This window comes from Gossypium arboreum, chromosome 1 (assembly GCF_025698485.1).
Source record: "Gossypium arboreum isolate Shixiya-1 chromosome 1, ASM2569848v2, whole genome shotgun sequence".
In the NCBI taxonomy this organism is placed as follows: domain Eukaryota; kingdom Viridiplantae; phylum Streptophyta; class Magnoliopsida; order Malvales; family Malvaceae; genus Gossypium; species Gossypium arboreum.
The window spans coordinates 61,027,815-61,049,176 of NC_069070.1; the positions used below are offsets into that span (position 1 = coordinate 61,027,815).

General features: G+C 38.6%; 1 non-coding gene across 1 annotated transcript; it reads left to right on the plus strand.

Annotated features, from left to right (window-relative positions):
• The first annotated feature begins 247 nt into the window (after positions 1-247).
• Positions 248-354, plus strand: LOC128282606 (small nucleolar RNA R71). The gene has a single exon (XR_008272932.1). It is a non-coding gene; the product is annotated as a small nucleolar RNA R71 (small nucleolar RNA).
• The last annotated feature ends 21,008 nt before the right edge of the window (positions 355-21,362 follow it).

Genomic DNA, 21,362 nt, shown 5'->3' on the forward strand with positions numbered 1-21,362 from the left:
TTTATTTAAGAGTTCTACCTGATTAGAGAGCATGGTGACCGAATCGACGTTATAAACGCCAGTTGTTTTCATTGGCTTTGTCCTCATGACTTGCCACTAATAGTTATTCAGTGACATCTCTTCTATAAACTCATAGGCATCTTTCGGTGTTTTATTGTTGATGGTTCCGCCAACAGCTGCGTCAACCATTTGTCGAGTCAAAGGATTTAGACCATTGTGAAATGTTTGTACTTGAAGCCAAAGCGGCAACCCATGGTGAGGGCACCTTCTCAAAAGGTCCTTGTATCTCTCCCATGCATCGTAGAGTGTTTCTAAATCCATCTACACAAAAGAAGAGATATCATTAAGTAACTTAACTGTTTTAGCCGGCGGAAGAGTTTTAGTAAAAATTTTTCGATCATGTTCCCAAGTAGTGATAGACCCTCGTGGTAACAAGTTTAACCACTGTTTAGCTTTGTTTCTCAGTGAAAAAGGGAATAATCGAAGGCGAATTGCATCGTCAGAAATGCCATTAATTTTTAAAGTGTCGCAAAATTCCAGAAAATTCGCCAAGTGAGTGTTGGGATCCTCATCCTGCAAACCATCAAACTGAACAAACTGCTGTATCACCTGAATTGTGTTAGGTTTTAGTTCGAAATTATTCGCAACAATAGCAGGTCTAACTATACTTGACTCAGCTCCCGTTAAAAAAGGTTTAGCATAGTCATACATAGTGCGTGGAGCAGGATTTTGATTAACTGCAATTGCAGGAGGCAGCTGATTGCCTTGGTTTTCAGCCATCTCTTCGGTTGGGGGTTGAGTATAGTCTTCTTGCTCATTCTCATGTATCTTAAGCTTCACCTTATTTCTCTTTGGTTTTTACGAACTGTGCGATCGATTTCTTCGTCAAACAGTAATGGTCCCGACGAGTTTCTTCTAGTCATAAACTATGAAAACCTGCCAATAGAAGGAAAAGGGAAATTAATAAATAATAATAAAATTAAATTAAATTGCAAGAAAAATAAATGGCTAAAGTAATAAAAATTGAGTGTTCTTAATATTTCAGTTCCCCGGCAGCAGCGCCAAAAACTTGATCGCGAGGTTTCGTGATAGGTTTTAAATATTTATAATTACTCATTCTTGAACTAACTATTATCGCGATGTAGGCAAGTGTACCTATCGAACAGTAGTATAGTTTTAGCAAGACCGGATTGTCGAACCCAAAGGAACTAAAAGTACTAGTAATGACTGTCTTTTTATTATCTAGCCTAAGAATAATGGGGTTTTGTTTTAATTAACTAATTATCTAAACTAAGAACGCATAGAGAAAAGAATTAGGGAATTGCTTTTGGGAAAATCAATTGACTTGAGACAATACCTAAGGAAAAATCCACCTAGACTTGACTTGTTATTCTGGCTCTGAATCGGACAATTTATTCATTCAGCTTGTTCCGTAGAGATCCCTAAGTTATGTTATTATCCCTATTCAAGAATAATAACGTCTAATCCCTAGATTGAATAACCAAGATTTTTCTCTAATTAACACTCTAGGGTTGCATTAACTCGATCTATGGATCCCCTTATTAGGTTTCACCCTAATCCTGCAAAATCTTTCACCCTATTGCTAGGTGCGCAATCAACTCCGCTTAATTATGGAAAATGTACTCTTAGACAGGGTCTATTCCTCCTCTGAATAAGAGCGTGTCTTGAATCAGTATCCTGGGATATCAAAACAAGAATTAAGAACACTTAATTAAGAACAAGTTAAATATTTATCATACGATTCAGAAAATAATAACAAGATTCGTCTTAGGTTTCATCCCCCTTAGGTATTTAGGGGTTTAGTTCATAACTAAATAAGAAAACATCTCAGAAGAATAAAGAATACAAAACATAAAGAAAACCCAAAACTCCTGAAAGGAAATTGAGGAGAGATCTTCAATCTTGATGATGAATCCGCTTTCCGAGATGGATCAATCGGCTTCCTTGGAGTAATTCCTTACTCCCCCTTCTCCGCCCCCCTTTTTCTTCCTCCTTTAGGGTGTATTAATAGGCTATGGAATTCCTAAAAGCCCTCCAAAGTGGCCTTTTCCGAATTGGACTTAACTTGGGCTCGGCAGGGACATGCCCGTGTGCGATTACTTCAGGCCGTGTTCGAGGCTGTTAGAATGGCACGGGCGTGTGCTATACCTGTGTGAGTCATGCTCCAATTCTGCCAGATTGAGACGGTCGTATGGTCTGCCCATGTGAGGAGGTCAGGCCGTGTTGATCTCGTACTTTGGCCCATTTTCTCCGTTTTTGGCCCCTTTCTCGTTCCTTTCGCTCTCCTATGCTCTCCTAAGTATAAAACATGAAATTGAAGTATTAGGAGCATCGAATTCACCAATTCTAATGAGAAATCATCCATAAAATGCATTAAACATGGGGTTAAAATATGTATAATTTACAGTTTATCAATATTCCCGTCGTATTATTCTCATAGTTCTATTTTAATAACTTGATATATTTGCTTTAGTTGTTTTAGTTTTGTTCTCTTCATCTAGTACACGAATCTCATGAAATATTCCTATTTAGTTTTGAGTTTCCATGCTATTTTTAGGGTGTATTGGTTGAACTTCGACTTTTCAATGCAGGTATACAATGTCATCCTCATATGGTAAGAAAACCGCTGTCCCCGCCTCGAAGAAAAGGAAAGGAGCAACGTCATCCTCGGGCCCTACTGTAACACCCCGTACCCGAGACCGTCGCCGGAGTCGGACACGAGGGGTTAACGTGCTTAATCCACTTACTTGCACAGTTTATTTTAAAAATTTCCAGACAGCCAGCTAACTGTGTCACTGTCACCTTAAAAATCATATCTTGAGTTCCACAACTCAAAAATCAGTTTTGTGATTTTTCACTGAAACTAGACTTATATATACATCTAAAAGTTTTTTTCTAGAATTTTTGGTTGGGCCAATTAGTACAGTTTATTATTTAAAGTCTCCCCTGTTACAGGGTGTGACTACACTGACCTTCCTGCATTACGATTTGGATATCTCCCTGTACAGGGCTTCAATACTGATGCCGTTTGCTTCTACGAAAACTAGACTCGAAAAGGAATCTCTAAATATATGGAATGACTTCTAATTATCTCTGTTCAATTTATAATGAATTTCCAAAGTCGGAACAGGGACTCCAGAAACCGTTCTGGCCCTATCTCACGAAAACTTAAATATCTCTTAACATACTGTTCATATAATAGTTTCGTTACTCTCCTATGAAAATAGACTCGTCAAGGTTCGTTTACATAATTTATTCAATATTTAATTCCATTCGTAATATTTTTAGTGATTTTTTACATCCACGTCACTGCAGCTGTCAGCATCTGTCTTTAAGGTAGGCTTTACCTATTTCATAGTTTCCATGATTCAACTAGACCTTAAACATAAATAGCACAAAATATGATCATGATTAACCATCCCAATGGCTAATCGTTTCCAAACATTTCCATACCTCTTAATGAACAACATACAATGATTATAATACCATGCCCAAAGTATACTTAAGCCATTTTCGCATGGCTATCCAAATTTACACAAAACCGAAAGGTACATGACCTACAACAAAAGGGTAGTCCTATACATGCCATTTCAAAGTTCAACCAAAATAGTATACCAATAAGGAGCTTTGATAGTGTGGGCGACTTCGACTTCAAAATCCCGAGTCCGATAGCGGAAGAACCAAAATCTATAAAACAGAAAATCAAAGAAAACGGAGTAAGCATTTAATGCTTAGTAAGTTTGAGCCATGAATTTAAACACAACCAAAGTATAGCATTCATGTAGCTAAACAGATAATTTCATATGCACAAATTCTCAATATCATACTTACTTCACATTACCAACCCTTATATTCATACACAAAGATCAACTTAGCTAAAGGCGGTAGCTCATTTATCAAGCGAGCGAATACTTATTTGTAAGGGCTCAACTAATTCAAAGCACATCTGAAACATACCTCATTGTTGGGATTTCACAAGCGTATTAACTGAAATTTTACAGCAAGTTCATTCATTCCCAAATCACGTACCTTGAGTTTAACCGGATATAGCTACTCGTTCAAATGCCTTGGGACATAGCCGGTTATAGTAACTTCATACAGATGCCTTCGGGACTTAACCCGGATTTAGTAACTCGCACAAATGCCTTCGAATCTTAGTCCAAATTTAGTAACTCGCACGAATGCCTTCGGATCTTAGTTCGGATATAGTCACTTAACACAAAGCCTTCGGGACTTAGCTCGGACATCATTCGAATAACCATGCACATTTATCAATAAATCATGACACATTCGTATTTCATTTTCATTAGCAAAACTCAAACACAAGGCACTTTTCACACTTGCAATTTCGGCTCAATAGCCACACACAAAGAGCATGATTTTGATTTGCTTAAAACATGATCTAATCAAATCATAATCTAAGTTCCATTACTCGAAAACTTACCTCGAATGTTGTCGAACGATTTCGATGGCTATTCGACCACTTTTTCCTTCCCTTTATCGGATTTAGTTCCCCTTTGCTCTTGAGCTTAATATCGACCTAAGATGACCGATTGCTTCACTCCTTTCTTCCCCCTCTCTAATCGGCCAAGAAGAACCAAAGAACACAACTTGTTTTCCTTCTTCCTTAGAATTTTCAGCCAAAAGAAGTGAAAAATGATGGACACTTTTTTTTTCTTCTTTCCCTCAACTCACGGCAATGGGGGGAACACTCACACCATTCTTTTTTTTTCCCATTTCTTTATTACCCATACTCCTTATTTTATTTTTCCTAACATACACCATTGTCACAACATGTTTTATGACATGTTTTGCCCATCACCCTTTGTCATGGCCGGCCACTAGCAATTAAAAAGGGGGAAATTGACATGCAAGTCCACCCCTTTGATTACATGCACTAATAGATCCTTATAGATTTACCTATCACATTTCAAAAGTGTCACACATAAGTCCTATCGACTAATTTCACATGCAATTTACTAAATCAAGCTTAAAACCTTCACACATTCATAATCACATATTTTAGACAATAGATATCATATTCAAATAATTTGGTGATTTCGGTTTAGCGGTCCCGAAACCGCTTTCCGACTAGGGTCACTTTAGGGTCATCACAACTCTCCCCACTTAAGAAATTTTCATCCCGAAAATCTTACCGTAAATAGGTTTGGGTATCGCTCTTTCATAGAGTTCTCGGGTTTCAAGTAGCTTCTTCCATCCCGTGTTTGAGCCATAACACTTTTACTAACGGAACCCTTTTGTTTCGCAACTCCTTCACTTCACGAGCTAAGATACGAATCGGTTCTTCTTCATAACTCATATCAGCTTGAATTTCGACCTCGGAGGGGTTTATTACGTGTGAAGGATCGGATCTGTAACGTCAAGCATCGAAACATGAAAAATGTTGTGGATCCTTTCGAGTTCGGGGTAAAAGCAACCTATATGCAATCGGGCCAACTCGTTCGGAGATCTCATACTACCAACGAATCTCGGACTCAATTTGCCCTTACGGCCAAATCGAGTATCTTTCTCCAAGCGACACCTTAAGAAACACTTTGTCTCCCACCTGATACTCAATATCTCTTCGTTTTAAATCCGCGTACGACTTCTGACGATCTGATGCTGCCTTCAGACTTTCACAAATTATTCTTGCTTTCTGCTCAGCATCTTTAATCAAATCCACTCCGAAAATTTTACTTTCACCAAGCTCGGTCCAAAACAATGGCGTACGGCATTTTCGACCGTACAAAGCCTCGTAAGGTGCCATCTTAATACTTGACTGAAAAATATTGTTGTAAGCGAATTCAATCAAAGGTAAATACCGTTCCCATGAACCACTAAACTCGAGGATACAACATCTCAACATATCCTCAAGTATCTGAATTATCCGCTCGGATTGACCATCTGTTTGTGGATGAAAAGCGGTGCTAAAATGCTGCTTGGTACCCAAAGCTTCTTGCAATTTCTTCCAAAATCGTGAGGTGAATCTTGGATCTCTATCCGACACGATAGAAATAGGTACCCCGTGTAATCTCACAATCTGAGAAACATACAATTCAGCTAATTTATCCATTGAAAAATCCGTGCGTACGGGGATACAGTGAGCCGACTTAGTCAATCTATCAACAACGACCCAAATCGCATCTTTCTTACTTGCCGACACTGGCAACCCAGATACAAAATCCATCGTTACTTGATCCCATTTCCATTCAGGTATCATGATCGGTTGGAGCAAACCCGTAGGCACTTGATGTTCCGCCTTCACTTGCTGACATATTAAACACTTCGAAACAAAATCAGAAATGTCTCGTTTCATACCATGCCACCAAAACTGACGTCTTAGGTCGTGGTACATTTTTGTACTCCCCGGGTTAATTGACATTCGGCTACAATGAGCTTCGTTCAGAATCATTGAAATGAGTTCTAAATTTCTTGGAACACACAACCGATTTCTGTACCTCAAACAATCGTCATCATCAATTTGAAACTCCGATTCCACATTCGGAACACATTCAGCCCGTCTTGCAACCAACTCATCGTCGACTTTCTGAGCTTCACGAATTTGATGAATCAATAATGGTTTGGCCTTTAATTCGGCTACTAACACATTGTCGAGTAGAACAAACAAGTGTACATTCATTGCTCGTAAAGCAAACAGTGATTTCTGGCTTAAGGCGTCCGCAACCACATTAGCCTTTCCCGGGTGATAATCAATGACCAGCTCATAATCTTTCAACAACTCAAGCCAACACCTTTGTCGCAGATTCAAGTCTCTTTGAGTCATCAAATATTTGAGACTTTTGTGATCCAAAATACATGGCACTTCTCACCAAATAAGTAATGTCGCCATATTTTCAAGGCGAATACGATGGCGACTAATTCGAGATCATGGGTCGGATAATTTTTCTCATGTGGCTTTAATTGTCTCGACGATAGGCCACAACTCGACCTTCTTGCATCAATACGCAACCTAACCCAAGTAGGGAGGCGTCACTATAGATGACAAACTCTTTGCCGATTCGGTTGCACTAAAATTGAGCTTCCGTCAAATAAGATTTCGTTGCTCAAAACTTTTCGACATTTTTCCGTCCATTCAACTTAACATCTTTTGAAGTAGCTTCATCATGGGTGTGGCTATCATCGAGAAACCTTTTACAAACCGTCGGTAGTAAGGAAAGTCCCAAAAGCTCGAACCTCGTAATATTTCTGAGGCTTCCAGTTAAGTATGGCTGAAATTTTGCTCGGTCAACTCGAATACCGGTGCGGATACCACGTGACCTAAGAAGCTAACCTCTCTTAACCGTAACTCACACTTCATTGAACTTAGCATATAACCGCTTATCCCGTAAAATTTGCAACACTAATCTCGGTGCTCAAGATGTTCGGTCTCGTCTCTTGAATAGACCAAGATGTCGTCAATGAACACAACTACGAACCGGTCCAAATCATGTTCAAGATCCGATTCATCAAATCCATAAATACCGCAGGGCATTAGTGAGCCCAAACGGCATCACTAAGAACTCGTAGTGGCCGATCTCGCTCGAAAGCGTTTTGGGTATATCCGAATCTCGAATTCGCAACTGGTAATACCCCGATCTCAAATCTATCTTTGAAAACATTGAGGCTCCCTTTAGTTGATCAAACAAGTCATCAATACACGGTAACGGATATTTATTCTTTATCGTCACTTTATTCAGCTGACGATAGTCAATGCACAACCTCATGGTTCCGTCCTTCTTTTTCACAAACAATACTGGTGTACCCCAAGGTGAGAAACTTGGTCGAGCGAAACCTCTATCCGTCAACTCTTGCAATCGAAGCTTTCAATTCTTTTAACTCGGTTGGTGCCATACGATACGGAGCTATCGAAATTGGCGTAGTCCGTGTACAAGCTCAATACCAAACTCTACTTCCCGAACAGTGGTAAACCCCGGTAATTCTTCGGGAAAAACATCCGGGTATTCACAAACCACCGGCACAGATTCGGGTTTCTTTTCCAATTCCTTCTCATCAAGTACATACGCAAGGTATGCTTCGCACCCCTTTCTTACATATTTCTGGGCCAACATTGCTGATATTACAGCTGGCAACCCCTTTAAGTCCATAGACTCAACTCAGATTATCTCGTTATTTGCGCACCTCAAATCAATAGTCTTGCTTTTGCAATTCACAACCGCATCATGCACGGTCAACCAATCCAAACCAAGAATAACATCAAATTCATCGAACGGCAAAAGCATCAAGTCCGCGGAAAACAGAACCTCGAATTACTAGGGGCATTTCTTACACACTTTGTCAACAAGCACGTAACGACCCAAGGATTTGACACCAATTACGAACTCAAGAGAATCAATAGGTAGAGTCTTCTTTGGATGCTAAGGTTTCGCATATATAAGAATGAGTAGAACCAGGGTCAATCAAAGCAATCACATTAGTATCAAAGAGAGTGAAAGTAACGATAATAACATCTGGCGAGGAAGCATCCTCGCGTGCGCGTATGGCATAAGCCCTAGCAGGAGCACGAGCCTCAGATCTGGTGGTAGCATCTGTAGATCCTCTCTGACCGCTGCTAGCATTGCCCGTATTCCTAGATGGTCTACCCCGAGCAGTGGTAGCACCCAGTTTCCCACTCTGATTTACATTCTGTTCAGACAATCTCGGGCAATCTTTGATAAAGTGGTCGGCAGACCCGCACTTGTAACAGGAGCGGTCATGGAACCTACAACTCCCCGAATGCCATCTACCACAATACTGGCATTCCGCTCTATCTCAACGGTCAATTCCAACACTGGCGATCGAAGTGACTCGTGTGCTCACAGGGGGTCGATCGCGATCTCGTCTAGAAAAGCCCGAAGTGTCCCTAGACCGGCCCAAGCCATCTCTAAATTTCTTCGATGACTATGGGAAGGGCTTCCCCGAAGACCTCTTACGAAACTCCCTTGCTCCCACCTCAGCTTTTCTTTTCTCCATACTGAGCTCCTCGGCCTTGCAAGCTCGCTCAACAAGTACCACAAATTCTCGGATTTCCAAGATGCCAACATACAGCTTTATATCATCATTTAGTCCATCCTCGAAACGTTTACACATTACGGCTTCTGAGGAAATGCATTCTCGTGCATACCGGCTAAGCCTGTAACACCCCATACCCGAGACCGTCGCCGGAGTCGGACACGAGGGGTTAACGGGCTTAATCCACTTACTAGCACAGTTCATTTTAAAAATTTCCAGACAGTTGGCTAACTGTGTCACTGTCACCTTAAAAATCATATCTTGAGTTCCACAACTCAAAAATCAGTTTCATGATTTTTCCCTGAAACTACACTCGTATATGCATCTACAAATTTTTTTCTAGAATTTTTGGTCAGGCAAATTAGTACAGTTTATTTGTTAAAGTCTCCCATGTTACAGGGATCGACTACACTGACCTTTGCGCATTACGACTTGGATATCTCCCTGTACAGGGCTTCAATACTGATGCCGTTTAATTCTAAAGAAACTAGACTCGAAAAGGAATCTGTAAATATATGGCATGACTTCTAATTATCTCTGGTCAATTTATAATGAATTTCTAAAGTTAGAACAGGGACTCCAGAAACCGTTCTGGTCCTGTCTCACAAAAACTTAAATATCTCTTAACATACAACTCATAGGATCATTTCGTTTCTTCCATGTGAAAGTAGATTCATCAAGGTTTGATTACATAATTTATTCACTATTTAATTCCATTCCTACTATTTTTAGTGATTTTTCACATCCACGTCACTGCAGCTGTCAGCATCTGTCTTTAAGGTAGGCTTTACCTATTTCATAGTTTCCATGATTCAACTAGCCCTTTTACATATATAGCACAAAACATGATCATGATTAACCATCCCAATGGCTAATCGTTTCCAAACATTTCCATACCTCTTAATGATCAACATACAAATGATCAAGGGGTATGTGACCAATAACAAGAAGGGTAGCCCTATACATGCCATTTCAAAGTTCAACCAAAAGTATACCAAAAGGAGCTTTGATAGTGTGGGCGACTTCAACTTCAAAATCCCGAGTCCGATTGCTGACGAACCAAAATCTATAAAACAGAGGATCAAAGAAACGGAGTAAGCATTTAATGCTTAGTAAGTTGAGTTATGAATTTAGACACAACCAAAGTATAGCATTCATGTAGCTAAACAGATAATTTCATATGCACAAATTCTCAATATCATACTTACTTCACATTACCAACCCTTATATTCATACACAAAGATCAACTTAGCCAAAGGCGGTAGCTCATTTATCAACTGAGCGAATATTATTCGAAGGGAATCAACTATTCCAAAGCACATACGAAACATACCTCATTGTTGAGATTTTACAAGCGTAATAACTGAAATTTTTACAGCAAGATCATTTATTCCCGAATCACGTACCTTCGAAACTTAACCGGATATAGCTACTCGTTCGAATGCCTTCGGGACATAGCCCGGTTATAGTAACTCGCACAAATGCCTTCGGGACTTAACCCGGATTTAGTAACTCGCACCAATGCCTTCGGGCTTAGCCCGGGATTAGTAACTCGCACAAATGCCTTTGGATCTTAGTCCGGATTTAGTAACTTAGCACAAAGCCTTCGGGACTTAGCCCGGTCATCATTCGAATAACCATGCACATTTATCAATAAATCATGACACATTCATATTTCATTTTCATTATCAAAGCTCAAACACAAGACACTTATCACACTTACAAATTTCGGCTTAATAGCCACATACAAAGAGCATGATTTTGATTTGCTTAAAACATGATCTAATCAAATCATAATCTAAGTTCCATTACTCGAAAACTTACCTCGGATGTGGTCGGACGTTTCGGCGGCTATTCGATAACTTTTTCCTTTCCCTTATCCAACTGTGGTCCTCTAAGCTCTTGAGCTAATTCAAACGAATTTAACTTATTAAAGTCTCGTTATGCTAGCTTATGGCCGAATATGACAAGGAGTTTGATAGGTCATATGGCCACCTTTTAGCTCAAATACACAATGATCATACGCATTTTTAATCACATCAACCAATTTAATACAATTCATTCGAACATCAAAAGAGAAGCTCAAGGTACTTAGCCCATATATACATTAGACATTAGAGTCACATATGTACGAAATCACGAATCGAATTCAACATACTAGCTAATATTTCCCCCTTAGCCGAATTTTCTAAGTCAAGCTAAAGCCATCAATAGGCTACCTATGGCCGAACATACACATCAACTCATGTACTCATTCATGTGGCCGAACATACATGTCTATGTTGGGGCCGATTGCAACACTTAATACATTCTACAAGTATGGTCACTTGTATTGACTAAACACCATTTTGTTTCAAGTTCAAAACTTGGCTAATACACACATATACACTAGTAAATCAAACACTAGCATTTGCACTTCACCTTACTACCATTTCTCATCCAATAACGTGAACAACAACATATTTCTCTTCTACTTCCTACCATGGCCGAATGCATTACAACACCATACCATTTCAATTTTGGTCATGGTTGAACAAGGAACTTAATGTCTCACTCAAGGATGCTAAAAAGGAGATTCAAGAGTCATCAATCCACCATCACATGCATCATTACAAGCTTCACTTTTAGCATGCAAATAACATCAACACAAATCCACCTTAGCCGAATATCATCTCCATGACATAGTAAAGATTTGAACCATGGGCTAGTTAGAACTCAAGCTAACAAAAAAAAAACATGCATGAATCTCATGGCACAACATCAAACTTACCTTCACCTAGCTACAAGCATGGCCGAATCTCTTCAACATTTCCTCCCTTTTTTCTTTTGAATTTTCGGTCAAGAAGAATGAAAAAAGGATGGACACATTTTTTTTCTTTTGTTTTCATCATTTTCTTTCTCCTTTTTTTTTTTCCATTTCTTTATTACTAACTTTATTTTATTGTTTCCTCCCATGATGCACCAACACAACATGTCTATGACATGTTTTGCCCATCATCCTTTGTCCACCCTAATGTCATGGCCGGCCACTACTAGATGGGGGGGGGGAAATTGACATGCAAGTCCCCCCTTTTTAAACATGCACTAATAGGTCCTTATGTTTTGATCTATCACATTTCAAAAGTGTCACACATAAGTCCTATTGACTAAATTCACATGCAATTTACTAAATCGAAGCTTAAAATTTTCACACATTTATTTTAGACAATAAATATCATATTCAAATAATTTAGTGACTCGGTTTAGCGGTCTCGAAACCGCTTTCCTACTAGGGTCACTGTAGGGCTGTCACAAAGCCTCACAAATTTTCGTTCATAGTCGGTAACCGACATGGAACCTTGTTTAAGTTCAAGAAATTCCTTCCGTTTTTGATCCATAAATCTCTGACTGATATACTTTTTCCGAAACTCGGTTTGGAAAAACTCCCAAGTTACTTGCTCTCTAGGCACAACAGAAGTCAACGTATTCCACCAATAGTAGGCAGAATCATGTAGCAAGGAGATAGTACACTTTAGGCACTCATCGGGTGTGCAAGATAGCTCATCGAGTACCTGGATAGTGTTGTCCAACCAAAATTCAGCTTGCTCGGCATCATCGCTGTCCGTAGCTTTAAATTCAGCAGCCCCGTGTTTTCGGATTCTGTCAACTGGGGGCTTATTTGACCTTATTTGGTCAGCTACCGGAGGTATCATAGGTACGGGGGTGGTATTTGTCGGGAATAGAGGTTGTGGAACAGCCGTATTAGTTCGAATGTATTGGTTGAACCAATCATTCATCACGCTATAGAAAGCTTGTCTAGCTTCATCATTCGGATTACTAGCATTAGGTTGAGAGTCCGCCGCATTGTCCCTTGTGCGGAGCAGCGCTACACTCTCAAGATCATCACTACCGCTTCGGTCGGGATCGGGATCCATTACTATAAATAAACACATTTGCAAATGTCAGAAATCACCACACTATCAAATAATCACATAAAATGGCATGTATAGCTAATCTCAAACGCATTACGGTAGTCCTAGGATCGACTAAACCGTAGCTCTGATACCAATAAGACTGTAACACCCCGTACCCTAGACCGTCGCCGGAGTCGGACACGAGGGGTTAACGTGCTTAATCCACTTACTTGCAGTTCATTTTAAAAATTTCCAGACAATGGCTAATCGTGTCACTTGTCACCTTAAAAATCATATCTTGAGTTCCACAACTCGAAAATCAGTTTCGTGATTTTTCCCTGAAACTAGACTCATATATACATCTAAAAATGTTTTTCTAGAATTTTTGGTTGGGCCAATTAGTACAGTTTATTAGTTAAAGTCTCCCCTGTTACAGGGTGCGACTACACTGACCTTCATGCATTACGATTTGGATATCTCCCTGTACAGGGCTTCAATACTGATGCCGTTTGTTTCTACGGAAACTAGACTCGAAAAGGAATATCTAAATATATGGAATGACTTCTAATTATCTCTGTTCAATTTATAATGAATTTCCAAAGTCGGAACAGGGACTCCAGAAACCGTTCTGGCCCTGTCTCACGAAAACTTAAATATCTCTTAACATACTGTTCATATGATCGTTTCGTTACTCTCCTATGAAAATAGACTCGTCAAGGTTCGTTTACATAATTTATTCACTATTTAATTCCATTCGTAATATTTTTAGTTATTTTTCACATCCACGTCACTGCAGCTGTCAGCATCTGTCTTTAAGGTAGGCTTTACCTATTTCATAGTTTCCATGATTCAACTAGCCCTTAAACATAAATAGCACAAAATATGATCATCATTAACCATCCCAATGGCTAATCGTTTCCAAACATTTCCATACCTCTTAATGAAAAACATACAATGATTATAATACCATGCCCAAAGTATACTTAAGCCATTTTCGCATGGCTATCCAAATTTACACAAAACCGAAAGGTACATGACCTACAACAAAAGGGTAGTCCTATACATGCCATTTCAAAGTTCAACCAAAATAGTATACCAAGAAGGAGCTTTGATAGTGTGGGCGACTTCGACTTCAAAATCCCGAGTCCGATAGCTGAAGAACCAAAATCTATAAAACAGAAAATCAAAGAAAATGGAGTAAGCATTTAATGCTTAGTAAGTTTGAGCCATGAATTTAAACAAAACCAAAGTATAGCATTCATGTAGCTAAACAGATAATTTCATATGCACAAATTCTCAATATCATACTTACTTCACATTACCAACCCTTATATTCATACACAAAGATCAACTTAGCCAAAGGCCGGTAGCTCATTTATCAACTGAGCGAATACTTATTTGTAAGGGCTCAACTAATTCAAAGTACATACGAAACATACCTCATTGTTGGGATTTCACAAGCGTATTAACTGAAATTTTACAGCAAGTTCATTCATTCCCGAATCACGCACCTTCGAGTTTAACCGGATATAGCTACTCGTTCAAATGCCTTGGGACATAGCCCGGTTATAGTAACTCGCATGAGATGCCTTCGGACTTAACCCGGATTTAGTAACTCGCACAAATGCCTTCGGATCTTAGTCCGGATTTAGTAACTCGCATACGAATGCCTTCGGATCTTAGTCCGGATATAGTCACTTAACACAAAGCCTTGGGACTTAGCCCGGACATCATTCGAATAACCATGCACATTTATCAATAAATCATGACACATTCGTATTTCATTTTCATTAGCAAAACTCAAACACAAGACACTTTTCACACTTGCAATTTCGGCTCAATAGCCACACACAAAGAGCATGATTTTGATTTGCTTAAAACATGATCTAATCAAATCATAATCAAAGTTCCATTACTCGAAAACTTACCTCAGATGTTGTCAAACGATTTCGATGGCTATTCGACCACTTTTTCCTTCCCTTTATCGGATTTAGTTCCCCTTTGCTCTTGAGCATAATATCGACCTAAGATGACCGATTGCTTCACTCCTTTCTTCCCCCTCTCAAATCGGCCAAGAAGAACCAAAGAACACAACTTGTTTTCCTTCTTCCTTAGAATTTTCAGCCAAAAGAAGTGAAAATGATGGACACTTTTTTTCTTCTTTCCTCAACTCACGGCAATGGGGGGAACACTCACACCATTCTTTTTTTTCCCATTTCTTTATTACCCATACTCCTTATTTTATTTTTCCTAACATACACCATTGTCACAACATGTTTTATGACATGTTTTGCCCATCACCCTTTGTCATGGCTGGCCACTAGCAATTAAAAGGGGAAATTGACATGCAAGTCCACCCTTTGATTACATGCACTAATAGATCCTTATAGATTTACCTATCACATTTCAAAAGTGTCACACATAAGTCCTATCGACTAATTTCACATGCAATTTACTAAATCGAAGCTTAAAACCTTCACACATTCATAATCACATATTTTAGACAATAGATATCATATTCAAATAATTTGGTGACTCGGTTTAGCGGTCCCGAAACCGCTTTCCGACTAGGGTCACTTTAGGGCTGTCACACCTACCGAGGAGATTAGGCACCCTTTCCTCGAGTTCCCCTTGGGACCCCAGGAGGAGTTATTTTAGATATTACGGGCCCGACCCCTAGGTGTGGGATGCTACATTGACTGGGCCGTACTTTAATAAATTCAGATGCCTGACGCGGTCCGAGCCCTCCTGACAACTGAACTGTGGGGGCTCTTCTTTGAGATCATCGAGCCGACATACCTCGAGCTCACGATGGAAATATGCTTGAGCATCCATCTCCAAGTCGTCATGACAAACTTTGACGATCCTGGAATGGTCCAGTTCCACCTTAGTGGTCTAGTGCGCTAGTTGAGCATACTCGAGTTCGGGATTGCACTAGGGTTGTACACGGAGGAGTTCATAGATGACAATGAACTCGACACCCTCCACTGCCACATCCACTACTCTCCCTCAAAGTGTTGGATGGACCTCATCCCTGCCTCGGCCTACTATGATGTAACGCCCCAATTTTCGTGAATTCTGTGAATGTTGGCATAGGTTTAATTATGTTAGTGGGCCTCTAGAAGGCCCAAGCTTAAGATAGAACCCGGTAATTTTAGTTAATTTTTGTTCCATAAGAAAAAGGGAGTGAAATTATGAAATAGGACCTATGTGAAAATGTTTGAAAATGCTATAGGCTAATTTGTAGTGCCCAAATAAGTAGTAGTGCAAAATAGGAGGATTTGAATGTCAAATTCCCCACTTTTAATGTAGTGGCCGGCCAAGGTGATGGATAGTTGATAATGTATGCATTTTAGCATTTTAATAGTTAATGGATGATGGGCATTAGCATTTTAATAGTTAATGGATGATGGCCATGGTAAGCATTATGGGCATATTTTTATTGGAATTATGGCATGAGTATGGCACAAATATTAGTATATCATTTATGTGTCATAAAATGTTGAGTGATAAGAATAACAAAAGGAAGTAAAGGAAGGTTTTTGTTCATTCTTTGTTCTTCATAGCCGAATTTGAGAGAAAGCAAATAGGGGAGGAAACCCTTGAATATTCGGTCACTAGGAGGGGAAAAAATTGAAGGTAAGTTCTTGGTACTTTGCTTCTATCTTGATGTTCATGAGTTCTTCTTGATTCTACCCTAACTCATGAATCATATTTTGGTTTTTGGTTGTTGTTTCATGTTCTTTTGATGAAAAATGGAAGATAGGTGAAGTTGAGCCAAACAAATGAGCATGCATGTGCCTTAGATGCTAAGGGGAAAAATCGGCTAACATGTTGTGCTTTAAAATGATTAAATGGAGATTATACTTAAGTAAAATCATAGATATGTGATGATTGATTGGTGATATGTAACACCTCGAACCCGAGACCGTCACCGGAGTCGAACACGAGGTGTTAACAGACTTCAAACCACTTATTGAGAATTTCCCAGACAAGCTGCCAATCTGTGTACTAGTCGCTTCAAAAATCATAACTTGAGTTTTACAACTCAAAAATCAGTTTTGTAATTTTTCCCTGAAACTAGACTCATATGTCCATCTACAGGATTTTTTCTAGGATTTTTGGTTGAGCCAATTAGTACAGTTTATTAGTTAAAGTCTCCCATGTTACAGAGGTCGACTACACTGACCTTTGTGCGTTACAACTCGAATAACTCCCTGTGCAGGGCTTCAATACTGATGATGTTTATTTCTATAGAAACTAGACTCAAAGGGGAATTTATACATATATGGTATGACTCCGAATTATCTCTGGTTAATTTATAATAAATTTTCAAATTCGGAACAGGGAATCCAGAAACTGTTCTGGCCCTGTTTCACGAAAACCCAAATATCTTTTAACATACAACTCATATGACAGTTTCGTTTCTTCCATATGAAAATGGATTCATCAAGGTTCATTTACATAATTTATTCACTATTTAATTCCATTCCTACTATTTTTAGTGATTTTTCACATCCACATCACTGTTGCTGCCAGCATCTATTTCTAGGGTAGACTTTCTCTAACACATAGTTTCTATGATTCAACCACCCCTTTTACACATATAGTCCAAAATATAATCATGATGACCCATTCTAATGGCTGGTCATTTCCAAACATTTCCGTGCTTCTTAATGAGCATATACATACCAAATGATTATAACATTATGCTCAAAACATTTATAAGCCATTTTCGCATGGCTATTCAAAATTTTACATACCAAATTCAAACAAAACATAATAGCCTATACATGCCGAAATGTACTCCAAGACCAAATATGAAGAAAATACCAAAAGTTGTTAGCCGGTGTGATGACTTCGATGACGGTCCCGAATACGCAAAAAGTCGAGTCCAAGAAACCTAAAATAGGTGACGAGCAAACACCGAATGAGTATATAACTCAGTAAGTCATAAGCAATGCACTAACAACCATTAATAACATTATCGCAAGAGGAAACAAAATGGAACGAGGCTAATTACTCCATTCAAACCGAACTATACCATAGTTCCTTAGACCTTTCGATTCAATCATACATCTACATGACCTTTCACTTATTCCGCGATAATTCTTATGTACGTGACTTCAATTTACATTGTCACATAGGTTCAAACTTACCAAGCTCGACCCCAAATATAAACATAGCGCCTATTAGCCATGAACTCAAGGTACTTACCCGATCCGCTGTCCGTGATCAACTCAATAGTGTCGCACACTCAGTGTCAATAGTAATTCAAAAGCATATAGTGAGTCCGCACACTTAGTGCTATATAATCAACTCGCACACTGAGTGCTACATGATCAAACTCGCACACTTAGTGCTGTACAAGTTTTTAAACCCGCACACTTAGTGCCATTCTCATGATCACAAATGTTTATACCCGCACACTTAGTGCCGAAATCAACAACTCAATACATCTCACCTCTTTTCCTTCCATTCAATACTTCCATCACCACATACACACATGTATATAAATTCATCATTCCTTTGGGCATAATTACATAGACATTATGTCTATTCAAATCAATACAAAATATATGCTTAGTGACTTACCTTGTGTTGGGTAAAACAGTCCAAGTCGGCTACTTGATGACCTTCGTCTTTACCTTGCTTGATTCTCCTTCTTTAACTCCTTGTGCTTAATCAATAAACCAACTAGTTTAACCATCTTGCTAAACATTCATAATTCAATTACACATGCATATGTATGTTTGTATATTCGACAACTATCCTCACTTATTACCCATTTAGTCAATTATCTAAGTCAAGATAAGGCTTCAATACGGTTGCCTCTAACCGAATACATGCACACCAATCTACTTCAGTTGGCCGAATATGCATGTCTATGTTGAGGCCAATTTTACACTTAATACCACACAAAAAAAAAACAGCGTACATTTTACTAACTAACGCATTACATATTGTAGCTCAATACACATCTCTCGTTTACTACATAACCGAAACATCATCACAAGCAAATATACACCTTGAAATAGTATATATGTCATACCAATTCATTATGTGCAAACACATATTCATGTAGGTGCAAGGGCCGAATCTCAAGTTGTTTATATCCAAATATAAACACATATCCAAAGCTCAAATCTTACCTACCATGCAACATGCATGAATCATACTTATGGATATACCATGACCGAATACATCACAACACCATAATTTTGGTCATGATTAAGCAAAGAACTTAATGTCTTACTCAAAAATACTAAAAAGAAAGTCCAAGAGCCATCAATCCCCCATCACACATACCATTAACAAGCTTCATATTTAACATGCAATGGCATTAACACAAAATCTTGAACCATGGGCTAATAAGAACATCAAGCTAGTAACTAAAAACATGCATGAATCTCATGGCACAACCTCAAACATACCTTAATCTTGATGCAAGTATAGCCAAACCCCTTCCTAATCCTCTTCCAAAACAAACATGAAGCAAAAATTCCCTCTTCTTCCTTAGGATTTTCGGTCAAGAGAGAATGAAAGGATGATCAATTTTTTTTTCTTTTCTTTTCTTCAATACACGGCAATAGGGGGGTTCACTCACACACATTTTTTTCATTCTTTATTACCCATGCTTATTTGTTTATTTCTTTTCTCCCTAATGCACCAACAAAACATGTCTATGACATGTTTTGCCCATCCTCATTGTCATGGCCGCCACCTCTTATAAAAGAGGGATATTTGACATGCAAGGCCATTGTTTTGCATGCATGCTTTAATTAGTCATTACACATTCCCCCATCATACTTCCAAAGTTTTCTACTAGGTCCTTTCTAGTGAAATTCACATTTATAACTCTAAATCAAAACATCAAAAAATGTCACACATGAGTTAACACATATTATAGGCAATAAAATAAATATTAAATTATTTTTATGCCTCGGTTTTGTGGTCCCAAAACCACATTCCGACTAGGGTCGTTTTAAGGCTGTCACATGATATACATGTTTAAATAACAAGCATGCAAGTTAGGTGTGAAAGAGTGATTTGGTAATAAATCTGCTTGGGACAGCAGCAGTAACGTGACTTTGGAAACTCACCATAAATTGTGGGAGATGAGTTAGAAGCGGCATAAATTATGTAATTAAAGCTTAATGAGTCTAGTTTCAAATAGAATAAACGAGAACATATTTTGAATTCTGTACAATGAGAAATTTGATTAGAAATGAAGAGTGGTCAGATTAGTCAAACAGTGAAACATGGGAAACTTTAAGAAAAATCTGGTATTGATTGGCCATACCAAAAATTCTGAAAATTTTATAGATAGAAGATATATGAGTCTATTTTCAGGGAAAATTAACGGCACTTGATTTGAGTTTCGTAGCTTCAGTTATAAATGATTTAGTGACTATTGCTCAGGAAGACAGCTTGCAGTGAAATTATGATTAAGTGGTAAACATTGACAAAAATTTGTTAATGAGTTGCTTATTGATTTCTTATAAGCTTACTATGATCTGTAGGTGTGGTTGGCCGAATATTGTAAGGGGTTAATACGTAGTTTGTATTTGAATAGTTAGATTAACGTGTTAGTAATCCAATTGTAGGCGGTTCGTGTGTGGATCTCGTCAGCATATCGTCGCAAACAGGTGTGTAACTAACACCCTCTTTCTTAGTCTAGATCAGCAAAAGTCAAAAAGCCGAAATGTTGAAAACCGGTATTTTGTAGATTTGCGAGTGTGCGAATGCTCGTGAGGTAAATCGATTAATGTTTTTGGTAAGCTGCAATGTTTGGACTGTAAAGTGCATGATTTCTGTGCCCTCGATATTTTGGGGCTTAATGGGCCAAAATTGGAATGATGGGCCAATGGGCCCAATTCGGTAAGAACCCTCGGTAGTGATTCTGTTAGTACGTGATGTGACAGACCTAATTTGACCCTAGTCGGAATGTGGTTTCGGGACCACAAAACCGAGTCATAAAAATTTACTTTAATTTTAATTGCATATATTTGATGTGTAATAGTCTGTGTATGAAAAATTAATGTTTTAAATTATTCTTAGGAATGTGAATTTTCTTGAAAGGACTTAGTTGAGAAACTTAGAAAAGATGATAGGTAAATTGTAAGGATCAAATAACAACAAGGTGAGAAAACTTGGGTTTGCATGTCAAATTGCCCAAAACTCAAGTAGTGGCCGGCCAAGCAAGGATGGTTCTTCCATTAAGTTGAATTTTTAATGTAATGCTTTTATTAGTAAATGGTTAAAATAAATTAAAGAAAGGAAAGATGAATAAAATAAGAAAGCAAGAGAAAGTCTTCATCTTCTTTCTTTTTCAAGTGCCGTGAGCTAGGAGAAAGAAGGGAGAAATGTTCTAAGAAATTCGGCCATCCTAAGGGGTTGATTAAGGTAGGATTCATGTTAGTTTTGTTAAAATTTTTG